This window comes from Salvelinus namaycush, chromosome 11, assembly GCF_016432855.1.
Source record: "Salvelinus namaycush isolate Seneca chromosome 11, SaNama_1.0, whole genome shotgun sequence".
NCBI classification, from domain to species: Eukaryota; Metazoa; Chordata; class Actinopteri; order Salmoniformes; family Salmonidae; genus Salvelinus; species Salvelinus namaycush.
In genome coordinates, this window is record NC_052317.1 from 19,159,752 (window position 1) to 19,175,182 (window position 15,431).

The window sequence follows — 15,431 nt, forward strand, 5'->3', positions numbered from 1 at the left end:
TTCATGGGCTACGAAAACGCTACAGGCGTAGACGCGGGAGACATGCAGGCTTCCTGATGAGATTGAGAAGAAGAGAATATCGATGGTCACTCCATTCTATTGGCAAATTTCCAATAACTCGAGAATAAGATGGATGAGCTTCGTTCAAGAGTCTCCAGAGAGACCTGAAATGCTGCAATATTATATACCTTTGCAGAGACGTGGCTGGATGACTCTATGTATGTAGGACTCAGTGGTTTCTCCATGCAGCAGCACAATTGGATAAAGGCGGCCTTAGGCATGTCCAAAGGGGGAGGGTGTGTCTCTTCATAAACAACAACTGGTGCGCTGCTTCCAGTGTGAAGGAGCTTTTGCTCACTTGATATAGAATACCTCATGGTAAGCTGCAGACCCTTTTATCTTCCAAGACCTGATAAATTGCCAATGACTCCAGCCACCTAAGCCATATACTTCAATCTGCTACCGTCCGGTAAACGGTACTGGAGCATCGGCTCTCAGACCAACAGGCTCCGAGACAGCTTTTACACTTAAGCCATAATACTGCTAAATAGTTAATTAATGGTTACCCGGACTATCTGCACAGACCCTATCTTTCACTGACTATATGCACACTTACAAGACTATATACAGTACACACACTATATACAACCTCACACAAAACCCATACACATTCACATACACTACATACTCACACACACATACCGACAACACAAACACACATACACACAGTATTGTACAACTAACCTTGTGGGGACACACAATTCAGCAGTAGCGGTGCATGGGGAAAATCCCTGGGGAAAAGAAGCCCCCCCCAAAAGTCATATTACAACCTATGTGTTGTGATAATTGCGTTGTTTGCTCTATAACCTGTTAATTCATATGTCTTGCGACCCCGATATATAGGCCTAAAGGCCGAGACAATAAGAAGACACAGTTGCAGAATAAATTCAACCAAACCTTTCTTTTATCTCAAAACCGGAGAGCAACCTCTGTCCAGTGAAGTCCACAAAGCATATTGTATGTACAGTAACAAACAGTTACATGACCTACAGCATGGTCAAGCAAGCGAATGTTTCCAACATTTTTGGACAACTAAACAACTATTGATTTAGAATCACAGAGAGTTACCGCAAGTCGCAAAGAAAACAAGAGCTGCCTCCACTATTCCAAAACCCTTTCAACTTCAACATTTCAACATAATCAAATCCCCTCCGCTTAGTCTAATACAGTGACAACAAAAATAAACAAAAAACAATTTAGTCCAATCAATTTAAGCTAAATATGATGTGACTGTCCAGGGTTCTGATTTCTGTGTGTGCGTGCGCGTTCGTGCAAACGTCAATGCCATCCTCTCTTTCATGTTGACGAAACGGTCTACCACTCTGTCATACAGTACACACATTTATGTTTTGTTTTATCCTAGTCTACCTGGCTAAAATGCTTGCTCACCAGCCTAACTTCCATTCATGGGCAACTTCTAACATCTAGCTACACATATATACCCTGTACGGTATATACTGTAGCTCCATTCCTGTGTATTTTATTCCTCTTGTGTTACTATTTTTTAAAGTCTACACCAATTGTGTTCGGCACATGTGACACATACATTTATATCCATAGTAATCTGTTATAGCGACTATGTCTCCTTTTTAAAAAAGCCCCATGCTTATGTGGATTAGTGCATTGTCACGTTCCTGACCTGTTTTCCTTTGTTTTGTATTTATTTTAGTTGGTCAGGGCGTGAGTTGGGTGGGTTGTCTATGGTTGATTTTCTATGTTGGGATTTTGTGTTCGGCCTGGTATGATTCTCAATCAGAGACAGCTGTCAATCGTTGTCCCTGATTGAGAATCATACTTAGGCAGCCAGGGTTTCACTTGTGTTTTGTGGGTGTTTGTTCCTGTGGAGGTTTTGTTGCCACACAGGACGGTTTCGGTTTTGTCACGTTGGTTGTTTTTGTATTTTGAAGTGTTTTGTTGATTTTCATTAAAAGAATGAACACTAACCACTCTGCGTTTTGGTCCCCACCTTCTGTCAGCGAGGACAGCCGTAACATGCATAGCATTCTCATAGTGGAATGAAGATAGCAGCAGCCAAAGGAGAGGGGAAAAAGCCCAAGAGGTAGTCATAAATGTGATTACACTTAGGTTCATGGCCCCATGTTATCGGTCCTATCTTCCAACACTATATTTGAAATAATTTACCTCAAGAATACTGTACGACATGTTCACATAGGCACTCAACATGCAATATAACACCCACTGTGAGCTATTTACATGTCTAAGAAACCACATTATCAACAGGAGAATATATTCTTATATATTTATGCGTTCTATCCCCCAAGGTCGGGGCCACTGTCATTTTACAAGGCTGCTATCTGCTAGCTAGGCATACTTGAGGATATGAGAGAGACAGACCAATCAAATTCTGCTGAGATCATAAGATTAATTTCAGAGCAATTCATGACATTTAGGAAATTGTTATGTTGAGTTTCGCCATCTAAATTAACCCCAGGAGGCTAGACTCTAGCCTGAGGTTACTGCACTGAGCCAATCAAACAATGATTGGTCACCGGACAGGAAAAATAATTAGCCAGGCTGCCCATAGTTCAGGTGGGTCTTTTCCAGATACTTAAATCCCTTTCACATGATGTCAGAAAGTAAGACACCATGCGGCAGTAGAAACGACTCTGGGATGTCACAGCTCTTAATGAGGTAGACTATATAGTCACAGAGATGTGGGGCTCTCTGGCTCTCTAGAGTCCCATGGGGGTGAAGGAACCAGTCCTTTGCTTCAGAAAACTTTTAATGAGAAAATGGGTAACTTTGTACCATGTTGTATGTTTTTTCTTATTTGGAAATATAGAAAAAGTGTTAATCAAAGAGGTAGGCTAAAATATGTTAGAGGATTGGGATTTTCTATGTTTATTTTTTATAATGCTAGTGATAAGACATTCATACAATATTTCCTGAGCATTTCCCGGTACATTAAGTAATGCATTGAAGGTGTACATTACAGAGATAATGTGATGAATAACAATGCAACCTTTGACAGATTCAAGTATATTCATAATTCCCATGTGATAACAATTTTCATGAATATATTCAAAAGGGATCTATTTTTAAAGTGAGTCACAGAGTGTGACTTGCTGACAGACATTCCCAACCCCTTTTGATGAATGCAATAGGCTTGGTATTTTGAGAATATTTTATATTTTGTATATTCACAGCCTTGGCATCGGCAGACACACCTCAATCAGGCTAATCCTGGCAGGGATTTGGGCAGGAGAAAGAGAAAGATTAAAGAAGGCCACATTTTCAACAGTCTGATCATTCAAATGTGACTGTCATTTCTGACATTGATGATTGACATTCCTCCTGGCCACAATGTCACTTTTATGAAACCAAAATGGACCAAAATGGACCAAATTTGACAAAGCAACCCCTAATCAGAATCTTAACCAATCACCGGCATGACGAAGATACATGAAATGTCCACGAAGAACAGTTATTCCCTCAACACAAAATAAATCAGCTATACAGGCCTCTGAGGAGGGTCGTGACGTAATTACTTTTACATGAATTTTATGTTTTTAATTCAAATGCATCAGGTGCAATTACGGCCACATATATTGGCACTCTTGAAATTCCAAAAATACGTTGATATAGGAGAAAAACCATTGTCTCCACACTGTGTTATTGGATTTTCAACATTGTAGAACCAATTTTATTCTTGTAAAATGTATTTATACATTTTTTTGATTTTCTTCTGTTTTCAGCTTTCGCCATAGGTTATGGATATCATTCAGATCTGGACTCTTTGCTGGCCACTCCAGAACAGCAGCATTTCTTCTTGAACCATTCCAAGGTGCTTTTGATGTGTGTTTAGGGTTGTTGTCCTGTTGGAAAACCCACAACCTTCAACAGAGACATGTTTGGACACTGGGTTGAACATTGCACTCCCAAACACCTTGATAAACTGCTGATTGCATGATGTCTAACACTCAAGGCCCCCAGTACCAGAGGCAACAAAGCAACCCCACAGCATTATCGAACCTCCCGCATGTTTGACTGTGGGGAAGATGTTATTTTCTTTGAATGCTTCATTTGGTCATTGGTATTTGTGTTTGTAGAACATTTCCCAAACTGTGGGGCATGGCCCACTGAGAGAGACCCCTAATCAGAACCCTAACCAATCACCGGCATGACGAAGATACATGAAATGTCCACGAAGAACAGTTATCCCCTCAACACAAAATAAATCAGCTATACAGGCCTCTGAGGAGGGTCATGACGTAATTACTTTTACATGAAAACAAAATGCCTGTGCTTTGAAGAGGAAATAATACGAAGCCCAAAATAACACGCTACCTCAGTTTACAGAAAATCCCACGAGCTCATACCACTTTCTAAGAATGCTATGCAAATATGTTTACACCTGAAATCAAAGAGGAGCATTTAGCTATGCAGCAGTATGTCTATAAACTACAGCTGTTCAGAAGCAGCCAATAGCAGCAGCTACTGTACTTATTTATTAAAATACTCCAATTGTCAAGAGCACACCCACTAGTAGCACAGCACAGTTGGGTCCATAATTGCCGGTCTGGTCTAAATCAAGGTGCTTTGGCATTTCTTTCAATGTTTTTTTCGCAGAATCAGTCAATCTGATGCGACCGATCATGCAGCAGACAAACTTTGGTGTTCCTCAAATTCCTCAATAATGAATGTGCTCCTGGGAGAAGGGCATTGTTCATTGGGGACAATGTGAATTAATATACATTATTAAAGTAATAAAATATGAAAACCTTTAGGCCAGCTATTTACTAACGAGAGCATACAAAAACGTTGAGTAAATGAGTCCGAGAGATAACCCAACAGATGGAGCTTTTGCAATAAATAAGTCATGGCGCTCTGTGACCATTAGAGTAAATACATTCCACCCACAGAGAAAAAACTATGTGTTTTATTTCATAATGGAAACATCCCTTTTATTTCTTCCCCAGCCTGTGCTGTAATCTACTGTGTAGACGTCCCCTGGAAATACAGACTGCAGTGCACAGTCTTTGATATCCCAGCCTCAGATCTTTATTTATCATACAGTACTGTGTCTTGGGGAGGGCCCCCTGATGACTTCTGTGCATGGTAGCATTATAAAGCGAGCTCAACATGAACGACAACTGTCCTGGAAATCAATAACACGCCATGTGCCAATCTTGACATGCAGTAGACATGTTAGGACAATTTTATTGCGATATTGCCTGAACTTCACGACCTACGGAAATAAATATATATTTTCAAGAGGGAGAGACAGAGAGAATCTATCATATCAATTATTACTTGCGAGGTGCCTCGTGACATTTTCAAGTCCTCAGAAATAGTTTTAGAAGTATGATCTCTATAAAGCAAACGAAACCAAGACATGAAACCAACCTGGGTCAATACTGTGGCCAGGCTTAATGGAATGTCTGCCGTATGCCCTTGGCAGACTGGCAAGTACAGTACATCCCAATTTCAACAAAGACTTTCCAAACTAAGGTGCTGCCAATGCCATGCTTTCAAATAAGAGATACAAAAGATTTGACTCAAACTGAACCTCCTATTATGACAGAATAATGTCATATTCAACAATTGTATGAAGCAGTCTGCGATGTGGAACATTGGCTGCTGTATTTTATGTTAATAGAGTACCAAGAGCCAACACAGACAGAGGAGAGGAGCTTTCTGTTTGGAGCCAGTAGAGGCAGAGGGAAGGCACAGGGAATGGGGGAAGGAGGAGGCGGCAAACAGGTGGTGGTTTTAATTGCTTTTTTTCAACCGCCTCTCCAGTAGGCCACAGCGGCCCAAGACTATGGGGGGCACTAGACCTTGTTCGAGCCCTTTAATTGGAATAAAGCTGCAGTTATTCTAAAATCTATAGAAGGTGAAATAAACATATGACTAAAAAATGATGAGCAATGATGTTTGAATAAGGAGTTTTCAGTTTCCATATACAGTAGATACATTCGGGAAGCCTACAGAAGTAAGGCTAAGCACTCTTCATGAATATTTGGCAGGAATACTTTCTTATTTGACTAATAGTGTGCTAGGATGAACGACATCAATCTTTAAAATGGCTGCTAACAGTTGACCTGGCTGGTTTTAAGATTAAAATTCTCTTTCCCCATACAGTTTTACAGGATCATTATTACATACGTAGCTTCCAAAATTCATAATTCTGGATAAAGCTTTCTCAAAGTGCATGTCTCAAATTTTCTGTTACATAAAATGATCCTGATTACTAAAGTGATTTACTCAATGGTACTTCAGACAAGGATCACAGGGAAATTACTAGCCTTTATAGAAGTTGAGTTGAACTGTTTACCAATGTAATTATGTCATACAGTAGCCACATACTGTCAGCCAAACCTTAGTAAAGCCTTGCCCACTCATTTGCAGGGAGGGAGAGGAGTTTGTTAGCACAGACACAGTGATGGAAACGGCATTATGCAAAGCTGGGGAGCGAGACATAGTGGGAATGAATGTGTTCTGAACTGCAGTAGTGTGATGTATCACTGTTTTGCACTGAGTATCAAACAGCAGCAAGTGAGAGAACCCAGTACGATACAACATACAATAATTACTGGAGTAGGGATGGAAGGCACCTCAAGGGCAGGATTAGCTGAGAAGTCAACTGTACTGAGCTCTGGCTGTAAAACGTCAGATGAGGGGATGCATAAATCATCCCTGACAGGGCATCTGACGTAGAGACTCAGTGAGTCCTGCAATCCTGGACGCTGCTGGAAAATGAAACCACTCTATGGCGAGAGTGAGGAAAAGGAAGAATACTAATGAATGGGAAAATGAAATAACATTAAATGTGGATAACGAGTGGGAGTACAGAGTTACAGAAATCAGTTCAGAACATTTACTAGACTTGACTTTTGCTAACTATAGACAGTGAGGTGCAGGTGGATTGGCAAAGACCTGTCCACGTGATCAATAGCCCTATATAGTAACTGACTGCAAACCCCCTCTGTCTTTCTAGGGAGTGATTGATATACCTGCCAACGCATACTGGCAGGCTACCAGTGTTGAAATCAAACTGAAATCATTGTTATTCTGACAGACTGACTGATGTGGATGAAAGAGAGGAGACTAGGGGAGTAGTTACAGACAGGCAAATGAGGGAAATGTCTTGTTACACAACATTCCTACAGCCCAAACATTTGTGTAATTGACTGGGTTTAGCTTTCATGACAATGGTGGAGCTGATATTTGCTGAGGTAAGAAAGCAACCGGAGCAAAAATATCAATATTATGTCAAGTGAAAGACATGGAGGTAAGAAAGGAACTTTTAATTGGCTAAAGTTGTGCACAACCTGGCACATTTTCCAATGCCCAAAAAATGCCTCCCATGCTCACTGCAATATAGCTTTTGATTAATGAGTAGGCATACATAACAAACTTCTACAACACAACAATCAGTGTTAAAGATGGGAAAGGGCAAGGAACGTGACTCAAGATTTTCCTACCCACATACCTAGATTAGGTTGATTAAAATAATGCTTATCTAAGTATGTTGTTGGAAGCATTTCACATTTAACCTTAAAAGATGCTCATTGCAACCAAATAACGTAATTCATATTCTGACTGAATAATTATTTTTTCCCGCAGTGCCCACTCGCTCAATCAATCAGGGATTCTTGAGGATTCAAAGAAATGGCAACTTCTATTCTCCTTGACTCTTTCCCATGCTGTTTTCTGTTCTTATGAACAGCTTTAACTAAAACAGTGTGTTCCAAGCTGAGAGGCAGTTCTCTTAATGTAATAATTGCCATGCTAAAGGCATGGAGGGGCTAGGGCAACAAGGTGGGGTGCCAATCCCTGCACAGCAGGCTGGTAAGTGAGCGCTGCTGAGCTTACAGGTCAAGGATCACACATTCTAATATTCAACCTTGGGTCTGGTAGTATTAGCATGTTTTTAAATTGCTTTTACAAGGTGAGGAGATAATGGGATCACTCTGGTACCTCTGGTGACAACAGAGGCTGTCCTTGGATCTAGTTCTTCCTTTACCCTGAGCCAGAGAACCGGAGACAGCTAATGTGATATTACACCCTCTCAGGTAGTTGGACTGGATTTAAATCATACAGGACATCCTTGTAATGATTGAGTAACTCTAAAAGACACATAAAAGGAAGTGCCTGTATAGCTTCATGAATATTTTTGATGTAACTGTTTGATGTATCCAAAACCATGATGGTACCCATGTTTTGCCAGATGATGCAAAAGGAGTGAAATGTAGGATGCTGCAAGATATCATGAAATATGTCCAGGGCAATGTCTCAATGGACTAAGGATGTTATGCAATGATATCAACTTAGGACAGTCAGGACACAACATTTCCTGAGTTAGTAGTAGCTAATACATTTTTGGCAAAACACAATCAAATTCGGTCTGACTGCTAGACAGACTCGTTTGATTAACATTGATGCAATCGTGCCAGACATCATATGGGGGAGAATGGCTCAGTATGAGAGTCCAAGAGCCGATTCCAAGAGCCAATTCACTCCAGCAGGGCCATTTGGGTTGAAAGTATTGATGTGCAAATCACATGGCTGATGTTCCAACATGTGTGAAACACACTCTCCTGTTAACACATGAAACACACACACAACCCACTGGGCACACACTGGTTGAATCAACGTTGTTTCCACATCATTTCAATGAAATTACGTTTGTGCCAAGTGGGAGGTGTTCAGGCGTCTGCATGCTTCCCAGCCAAAACAGTTTGGAAGAGCATATATTATGACAACATTTTGTGACGTTTTTGTTTGTTTTGGACTTTGGTAAAGGCACAGGACATTTTTTCTTGAGGCAAGCTGAAGTCGGTAGCCGAAGTCGGTAGCTCACGCTTTGTCGGTGATTGGTCAACAGTAGGGATTCTTCAGTAAAGAAGGGATTCTTTTTGTTGTCATTCAACAAGAGACATCTTGTTTTCCTCCACATTTAGTCATTCAGAAATACTGCACATAATATCTTAGTTAGATGTAAAATTAAGATTTCCTCTGCAAAAATGACAAAATGAATGACAGATTTATTTCGTTTTCCTACATTAATTCTGACTATTTTAAGCAATCTTATACTGGCTACAGCATCTCACCTGATGCGCAATTGCGTTGTTTCCCGCCATTCCCTAATTTGATCAGCTATAAACTACTATAAATCAGCTGTTATCAAACGCACGTGGGTATGAAAAGATGATTCTCTACCTCAATAGCATGCAGGGAATTCTATTACATGAAAAGCCAAAATTATATTTGACATCCTAGCATTTAAATCATAGTCAATTTTCACAATTTCACATACTAAAAAACGTTATATTTTCACTTACCCAAGTATAGATCCCAAGTATAGGTATTCGGATAAGACCTAAGTCAGATTTTTAGGTAACCAGGATACAGTATACGTGTCCTTGACAAGAGGAATGCAAGCTGACAGGCCACCACAGGCTCCACTAACCTGTAAACTATTACTGCTGTCAATCTCAATGCACATGGCTCCACAAGCCACAGCTGGTGGACAGGCTTCCATTTCAAGGTAGCGATTAAGTCCCTTGTTTTTCACCTGACACCAACTGCTGCTATCAGTGATTGAATGATTAAAACTATGGTTCCCTTTGACAAGCCTGTCAGAGCAGATAGTCAGGTCCAAAAGGCTTTCCAAGACAATACCCTTATGCCTTTGACTCAAGACGGTATTTGATGTTGTGTTCTTCACATTGTTGGGTTTTGTTTGATCTAATCGATTTTAAATTCAGACTAAATTATTTAAACTGTTGCATTTCATGCTACAGGGATACATTTTTTTTTCTCGGTTATATTGTTTGTAACACAGATCAATCTTGACTACAGTTTTCTCTTTTTCTAAATTCAATATAAACAATCTCAGGTATAGTTTGACCTTGGTATCTCGGCCCTCATTCACTGATGACACCAACTGTTCAGCTAATACTGAGGGCAGTAAACCAGTGTCCTGGGGCTAGCACAAATCATGTTGGCCGAGGTTGTTGTATCTCTAGCCAATGGGAAATTGTCCCATGTCCCTAGATTAGTGTGAAGCACAACCCTAACTACTAACAGCCGCGAGAGAATCGCAAACTCACTTTACTAACAGCTATGAGCAAATAATAAACTCACTTTACTAACAGCCATGAGCAAATAGAAACTCACTTTACTAACGACCATGAGAGGATAGTAAACTCACTTTCCTTGTGTTTGTGACTGGAAGCTCCTGCATCCTAAGAAGTCTATTGAACACAACCCTGGCCTGAACGTAAACAGTCACAAGACTATTTCACACTGATAAAGATCATCAATAACGCAGCAGCTTCCATCAGTCCAGTCTGGCGTAGCAGAAATTTATCATTGCACTTTCAGACAGTATATATGCCGTATCGGCCTCACAATGAATCACTCAATGAGGCTTGTTCAAACGTGATTTATATAGGATTTCACAGGCAATCATTCACAAATGGTATTTTAACCATCTTATAAAACAGGGAATAATCTCAAGAAGAAGCAGCAGTAAATTGAACTGTCAAAACAAAATATGGGAGGTAGTTTATCAGAGACCACAATGTGACTACCAATGTTCCCTATTTGTCTGGGCTTTGAATTTCCCCTTCCATTGAGCAGCAGAGAATTTCTCTTCATGTCATGCTGCTCTGGTGTGTGATGCTGGCTGCTGCATGCTGGGTAATAAGGAAAGGGAAAACTCAGGTGAGGTCAGAAATTCAATTCTGCACTTGAAGAAATAGCTCAGAAACTTATCAGAAAAAAATTCTGACTGGCCTAGAAATAGTCTTCAGATGCTGTTATTATGGCATTGGTTTATAGTTGAGAACAATAAATGTGTTTACCCTCTATTACCTCAGGGTTGGAGGTTAATTTACAGAAAAGGTTTTACCAAAGAGGGGATCAATAGATTGCATACACAGCCTCAAGCTGTCTGGCCTTGATTGCATCTGGGCACAGTTAAATCACCATTTAACCCTTAAATTAAATCATTGTATAGAACCAAACGTTCATAATATGCAGTATATCTGAGAAACATTGCCAATTATAGAGGGCTCTAACGAAACAGTATTTTTTATCTAACAATGCCTGAGAAATCAGAACTCTTTGCCTAAGAAATCAGAGTGTCCAGACATTCTGTTTGTGTAGGGACCATCTGTTGGCTGAGAGAAGGTGAGAGACTCTCAGGTCCTCAGCAGGCTGTCGAGTGGGCAAGGCCTGATTGGTCTATTTTGATGCTGATGGTGTACCAGCAGGATTTTGATGGCACCTGGGCTCTCACCAACCACTTACTGCATGATTTCAATCAATCAAGGGTGCCGGTGCACTGCCCAGGTTGCTAAGATTTGACTCTGACTGCATGGGATCATTATGTAATTTTTTAGAATGTGTGATTCACTCATGCTTGGAAATCGTCTCATCTGTTCAAAATGAGGCAATTATTGCCTGCAATGGCTAAACTTGGTGATAATAAGGTCATTACGTATAACATGATTAGGTGCAGTTATTACTTGCAAGTGCAAAACATGGACGCAATAAAGAATGTGCACATTGTGCTTTTATGATGAAGGTTTTGTGAGCAGACCAGACAATGTGTCCCTACCAATCTCAGCCACACACACACAGTGGAGAGCGGCTCCCTCCCTCACCTCTCCACATTGACAAAGCCGCCCACGTAGTGTAGAGTTCCTGCACAGCTCAGCGTGATGTTTCATCATGTGCCTTTTCCTTATGTGACATGTAGCATGGGAAGTCTGAGAAAGGAGAGGCAGGCTGACAGTGTGAGTAAGGAGGGTGAGTGTTCCACACAAAAAACCTTTTGTCCTGTCATCGCTGGTATGGTGGAGCATGTGAATGAACTGTTGAGCTTGGGTACCATGGCTCAGCTGAATCTAGTTTACCAGAGTGTTATATTTGCAAAACAAGAACAGTTTTGATTAGGAAGAAACGTACCATCCCTGGTACAAGGAGCAATAATGGAAAATCTATTATAATCCATGTAAAAACTGTATACGAGTTCAAATATATTTAACTTCAAACAGAAAATCCAACTAATGAACCTGTGAGATATAATTCAGATGAGTGCAAAATCTCTATGAAGACACATGTTATAGTCTTCTGAATCTACTACATCTAGACTTGGTGCAGCAAATGAACACATGCATGTAACTTATTGTACTTGATGCATTCACTTTACTGGCCAAACCCAGATCCAGAGTGAGGGATTGGAAAGCATTAGCATTTCATTTGTGTTCCATCTGTTTCCTGGTCTACGATCCTGTGCTAGTCATTCCCAGTAGGTCGGCCTCACTATAAAAGTGTGCCATTTATGAGAGACCATGTTATAACAACATGGGTACATCCAGTAAGACATTAGGGAACAGGTAGGAAGAGAGGAAACTTCCACTAGAGCTAGTTGGAGCTGAAGCGCAAGACAAATGAATGTCCTAATTTTTCATTGGGATTGTTGGAGCTCAGCTCAGACAAAACGTATTATTCAGAATTGATGCTTTTGGGATGTTGATATATTTGAATCCCAGTCCAATTATTTATGCCTGACAATTGTGGCACCATTACCTTTTTATTATTGAAAAAATGTTTGGAACTCAGTCTGGGTCTCAACTTACTGTTGAGAGTTATAATAGTAGAATACGCATATTGAAATTTCAACAAAATTTTTTGCATCAGCAGTTTTTCTCATTATGTCAGTCACTGACAGTCACTCAATTAGCCATGTTTGTAAAAACTAAATTAGTCTAGCAGCCAGCTATCTAAACGTATAGTAATCATGGTCGAATTCCGACCCAGGGGCCCACCACTCAGATATCATATTAAAAATGTTAAAAATGTCTCTCCACCCTATGGCAAAATGAGTAGAATTACATGAAATTAGTTATAAAATTGCTAAATCTTTCTCTGCAAAATGTGTAGAATTGCAACAAAATTGCTTTTTAAAACTCCAACATTTTCTCTCTGCTGTCAAGATTATAGGCTAGTGCAAAAACAAGTATTTTTCTGTTGACAGAGACAGCCATACAACCAGGTACCCATGTCCATTCATCTTCACCTACACTTTCAAACACATTCTGGTATCAACCTCTCAGAATGAAAAAAGCAATACATCTATTATTGTGGGTTGTCTGTTATCAAAATCATCTCTGGTTATTGTATCGTCAAGTAACACAAAAATCATATACCACTGCATTTTTGACAAATGAAAAGCATGTGAATTGTAGAAGTGATGTTGACCACCACCATTCTCAGTGCTAATTTAGAACTTAATGAAAGCCAACAACTGTGTTTAGAAACTCATCCCAGCGCCGCTGGCCACAGACAAAGGTATTGATCTACTCTTTGATCCAGCTCATATACTACATCAAAGTGGAGCTCAAATGAAATGAGAAAAATATATATATTTGCCACCCCCTCCCTCTGCTCTTTCTTGCATACTGACGACGGAGTAGAGTGCAGACTGTGGCTATGCACCTCCACACTGTCACCTAGTTGGTCACTGTCACCCGTCCACTGTGAAATCACCCCATATCTTCCTGGCACTAACGTAAATTCCATGAAAAGAACAGAAGAGTCGAACATGATTTTCCAGCCTAATAGAACAGAGGGATACTCTAACACATATACAACCACTACAATCACAGTTCTGTTGTAATGAATACTCAGGGAGAAAAAGGTGTAGATTCACACGCAGAGTGCTGCAGATGTTTATTAAGCCTTCACAGAAGACAGGAATCATGGTCACAGGCAGGAAAAGGTCAAACACAGGTTGGCAGTCAAAAACAAACAATACCTCACAACCATACAAAGAGAAGGAACTGAACTAAATAGGGAGCTGATGAGACCAGGTGAGAAATGAACACAGGTGAATCAATTAACAAAAATGAAAGACAGGGCTACGTTTCAGAACACAAAGAAACAGGGCTACGTTCAAGAACACAACGAAACAGAACACAAGGTTGACTAAGAAAATAAAATCATCTTAGGTAGACAGATGGCTTCAAATGAAAACAATGACATCTTAGGGAATTATATTTTACCATCTAGGCTATTTCCAGGAAATACCTTTGAAATCTCAGGCAGGTGTGTTGAAAGAAAGAGGAGTTGAGGAGGTGAGAGGTACTGTAAGACCGCATAATACAGATGAGGAGACTTTAAAACAAGGTGACAATTAACATTCTGTGGTGATTACTGTAACTGTGGGAAGAGATTCAGAGATTATGAACTTCATGACAAAATGTGATTATTCAATCAGATTGACTATGGCGGTATATGTTATACTTGAGTCAAGAGGTGTGTTTTTGTTCTTTACCCTATAGTAGTTTCCCAGGAACAAAACGCAGGTTGGCGTTTATTGTCATGAATCTTGCCCTGGAGGCAGAACTGAGCGAGTTCCGCTAGCTGCAAAGTAAAAACTATAGACAGGAATCATGGTTGTAAAAATCATATTGTAAAAATGGATGAAAACAAAAGCTTTTTGGTTTTAATTTAAGGCTGGGGTTAGGCATAAGGGTTAGCAGTGTTTTAAGGTTAGGGTTAGGTTTAAAATAAGATTTTATGACTTTGTGGCAATGCCAGCTAGTGACGACTATGCAGTATTGCCTCCAGAACAAGATGCATTGGGAAAAATGCTAACCTCTGAACATTTTAACTTTTTAGTCATTTAACAGTTAGTGCATTCATCTTAAGATAGATAGGTGGGACAACCACATATCACAGGCATAGAAAGTATATTTTTCCTCAATAACGTAGCTATCAGTAGTTCGATGCCACAAGCGGGGAGCCCAGCCAACAGCAAGTTGCAGTAGTCCAGACGGGAGAGGACTGAATTAGGATCTGCACCGCTTCCTGTGTAAGGTAGGGTCGTACTCTACGGATGTTGTAGAGCATGAACCTGCAGGAGCGGTCACTGCTTTGGTGTTTGCAGAGAACGACAGTGTGTTGTCCAGGGTCACGCCAAGGTTCTTTGCACTCTGGGAGGTAACCATACGTATATATACAGCATAGTATATATAAAACACAAGTATTTTTTGCATCCTTGTGTTGCAGAAAATGCCATGGTGCTGTAGAGACAGAGAGGGAAGAAGAGTTTGAGAGAGAGAGAGAGAGAGAGAGAGAGAGAGAGAGATTCTCACATTCAAAATAACTTCTAAGATGTCTAGCGTCTGACATGCTGTTTGGAATTGCCGTAAACTGCTATCTATTTTTCATCACATTCTGATGTTGGTGTTTCTTAGCATCTGTTTAGAGGTGTGTGTGTCTGATCTCTGGTAATAAAGATATCATGCAGGGAGGATGTGAGATGCTTTGATGCGTCAGTCACTTCCTGTCTGTGTTAGAGATGTTAGGCTTACTCAGGGCTTTTACTG